Below are 4,265 nucleotides of genomic sequence, written 5' to 3' on the forward strand. Positions count from 1 at the left end.
CAAGCTTCCAACGGGCATTTCTTCTTTCGAACCATCTCTAACGGCTAGTTCTTCAATTCTTCTATAAATTGGACACTCCAACACACCAAAAAGGTTGATAAATCAAGAGAGCAAGAACCAACATACTATATTTTCATTCTTTCAAAGAATGAAGAGTTGTTAGAGCTTAAAAATCCATATCTTTTGTATTTATTGTATCCAAATCATATTCATTGTTCATTCATCATTTTCTTGTACTTAAACTTGGCAAACACTTAGTCTTTGAGAGGTGTTTTAAGTTTGCATTTCTATTAAGTGATTTTGTAATCAAAATGTGAGATATCCTCTTAAATTTATGAGATTGAAAGGTTGCTACTAGTATAGAAAATAGAGAGTATTAGGTTGCTATCTAAGCCTTAAGAAAAAGATAAAGTTCTAATTTTAGTTCAAGAATAGTGGATTGAAGTCTTGGTGTAGACAACCAAGAATAGAGGACGTTGTCATAACATATAGATCTGTGGACTTACCGTTAGACATGGATGAAAGAAAGTCACCACCAATCTTTTTTGTTTATGTGTGATTGATCACTTGATTGAATCTGATCTACAAAATAGATGTTAGGTTCGGAAGTCGGTTGCGCATGGGGAAAGGTTTTAGCACCCCTACAACGCCCATCTAAAAGATGGTACCAGTTTGATTTCAAATTATCCAAGCTTTGATCATTTTTATAATTTACCAAATAATGAATTATTGATTTTTTGTTATTAGAATTATTTTTTTTTTCAAAACTTCATTTTTTCTTTTTTACCTTTTTTTTTAAAAAATAAAAATGACAAAAATGATCTTTTTTTAAAAAATAATTAAAACCAATAAATAAGAAAAAAAATTAAAAATTAAATTAAATTAAAAAAAAAAAAAAAAAAAAAAAAAAAAACGGGTCTAGTTGACGTGTGAATGTTATTTGGACTCACGCGAAAACTTTAAACTTCAGAACAGTTCATCCCGTGTCCCACGGTTCATAGGATGGTTGACAAGATACATCCCCGGTGATGTGTGCACGGAGGGAACTCGGACCAAGCATCCCCAACAACTATAGAACCCAGCTCGGTCTTATGCAATATCCATTGTGTTCCAATTACCAGCATCAATGTTGTATTCGCAAGCCTGGAATCAAAAACTTTTTCATTGACTTCATCCTGCTTTATGCAATAAGTGACAGCGAGAACTACCCAAGACATTAACCCAAATCTGCAAGTTGTAAAGACTTTGATGCCAAAGTTTTTTTTTCAATTCGTGGATACGGCTCCATGTCCCAATAGATTCCCAGATGAACCGTAAAGCTTCCAAAGATGAGTGCCGAAAATATTTCTCCCAAACGATCACACACAACCGTGGGGTTGAATATCCCAAACCACCAAAAGACTAAGATAGGTAACCAATGGCACCAAATATGCTGCCATACCATTTGCCTTGTAAGTAGATACGTTCTTGTTGGGAGATGTTGGGTCTTTTTTCTCCACAATCTTGATCACACCACCAACAACAGTCTGTCTCATGTCCCTCACGGCAAATGCCCAAGTGAGGGGTATTCAGAGAAGGTCTCCACAACCATGGGTTTGGTGGGAATCATCTCAACAAAACTAGCATCACCATTCTTCAAGAACTTGGGCTCCTTCTCAAGCTCCTTACCAGATCGCCTGTCAATATTGGTCGGGAGCTCAGCAAACTTGACAGCAATGTAAGAGGTGTGGCGATCAAGGACAGGAGCATAACCATTTCCAATCTGCCCAAGGTGGTTCATGATAATGACTTGGGAAGTGAAGTTGGCCGCCTCCTTGGCGGGATCATCCTTGGAGTTTGAGGCAACATATCCTCGTTTGAGATCCTTGACGGCAACATTCTTAACATTGAAGCCAACATTGTCACCAGGAAGAGCCTCCTGAAGAGCCTCATGGTGCATCTCAACGGACTTAACTTCAGTGGTCAATCTAGAGGGACCAAACGTAACTACCATACCAGGCTTGAGGATACCAGTTTCAACACGACCCACTGGAACAGTTCCAGTACCTCCAATCTTGTTGACATCCTAAAGTGGGAGACGGAGTGGCTTGTCGGATGATCTCTTAGGCTCATTGATTTGGTCTAGTGCTTCAAGGAAGGTTGGACCCTTGTACCAGTCAAGGTTGGTGGACCTCTCAATCATGTTGTCACCCTCAAAACCAGAGGTGGGGACGGATGGAATTTTTTCAGGGTTGTAACCAACCTTCTTCAAGTAGGAAGAAACCTCCTTCACAATTTCATCATACCTTGCCTTTGAGTATTTGGGAGTTGTGGTATGCATCTTGTTGCAGCAGCAAATCATTTGCTTGACACCAAGAGTGAAGGCAAGGAGAGCATGCTCACGGGTCTGTCCATCCTTAGAAATACCAGCTTCAAAACCTCCATGGGTGGAGTCAATCATAAGGACAGCACAGTCAGCCTGAAAGGTACCAGTAAGCATTTTCTTGATAAAGACATGATGTCAAAGGGCATCAATAACAGTGCAGTAGTACTTGGTTGTCTTGAACTTCCACAAGGCAATATCAATGGTAATACCACGCTCACGCTCAGCCTTCAACTTATCAAGCACCCAGGCATACTTGAAAGATTTCTTGTTCATCTCAGCAACTTCCTTCTCAAACCTCTCGATCACACGCTTGTCAATGCCTCCAAGCTTGTAGATCAAGTGACTAGTTGTGGTCGACTTTCCAGAGTCAACACGGCCAATGACCATAATGTTAATGTGAACCTTCTCCTTACCCATAGCAAATATTTTGCAGAAATAACTTGAAAATTAAGGAGCCGATAAATCGGCAGGGGTGAGGAGAGAATGTTCTTTTCCTTGTTTTTCTGATGAAATCCTGGGTATAGGTTTCTAGGTATCGTATATGGAGCTATCTCTGCTGGCTTTCGGGTGTGTATTCATCTTTTTTAGGCTCCTCCCCCTTGATTCTTTGCATGAATTATGCCAAAACAAATCTGTAACCGAATCTCCCAGAATCATGCTCCAACGGATCCGTGATTAAGTCACCAAGAATCATGCTCCAACGGATCCAGTATTGAATCACCAATTTCCTTATTTTTTAAAAAAATAATAATAATAATAATAATACTATAATATATTGTTAGATTAATATACTATACTCTAATATAATATAATAATAATATAATATGAAAATACTAATAAAAATAGCTTTATTGACCCCGAAAATATATGAGTGTTTACAGATGTAGATGCTTTGCGGAGAAAGATTAAATCTTTATAAATCTTTGTATTTGATTTCTCTATCCTTATCTTTTTACTTTGCATTTGGTTTAATCTTATTATTTTACTGTTATTTGCATCATATTTTGATATTGATATTAATTTTTCATTCAATTATATTTTAAAATCATTATTTGAGAAGAACTTGAAAAAATCAAATTCACCATCCTCTTGGATCACTATCTCATCTAAAAAGCTAATAAAAAGGAAAACCCAAAACCATCAATCCTTTCCTTTTCTATGTGACTTCACGTTCAATTTATAGCCTATTTTAGCAATGATTTTAAGGTCTAAACAAATTTAATCCAAGTTTAAATCTCAAGATTTTATTACAGTTGATTATGGTTAATGATTGTGTGATTTCAGTTTCTAGTTTATGCATCAAATCCTTTAGAAAACCTTTTTTTTTCCCGCTTGATTCCTAGTTGAAATCCCAAAAATTTGCTAATTTATTTTCCTTTTCTTTTTTTAGTTTTCTTGTTTAAAGAATAACAACAACAACAACAATAATAATAATAAGATATTGGTTGGGCCAAAACTTGAATCCAAATAATCATTATTCAACCCAAAGCCAAGAATAAAAACCATACTTTAGGCACCCAAGGCCCAATAAATTGCATACCACGAACAAAAACGGGTGTCTATAATATCCACTAGGTTTTACCCCACATTAGGCCCAAACTTTTGAGTAGTATAACCACAATCTATATCTTTCATTGGAGAATGTCCATTTGCCTACCTTGCCATACCGATAACATAGAGACCTACTCAATTTTTAGGGCATAATACTCTAGCCATAGGGATGAAGTCCTCAGATCCAATCTATGTCCCTGATTTGGATAATCCAAGGGAATAAGAAAAGCTCAAAATAAGTATGTCAGAAGTAAGAGAGGATCCAGAGTCTAAGTAAAACATGAAGCTTGTAAAAAAAAAAAGCTACGGACCATTAAGGAGATGGATATTTTTGGATCGATGGATGCAA

The 4,265-nt window shown here is 36.7% G+C and overlaps 1 pseudogene; it reads right to left on the reverse strand.

Moving 5' to 3' along the window:
• Positions 1–292: 292 nt before the first annotated feature.
• LOC111282888 (elongation factor 1-alpha pseudogene) lies at positions 293–3,259 on the reverse strand (annotated as a pseudogene).
• Between the last annotated feature and the right edge of the window lie 1,006 nt (positions 3,260–4,265).

This window comes from Durio zibethinus, chromosome 5 (assembly GCF_047325235.1).
Source record: "Durio zibethinus cultivar Kanyao isolate XHJ-2024 chromosome 5, ASM4732523v1, whole genome shotgun sequence".
In the NCBI taxonomy this organism is placed as follows: Eukaryota; Viridiplantae; Streptophyta; class Magnoliopsida; order Malvales; family Malvaceae; genus Durio; species Durio zibethinus.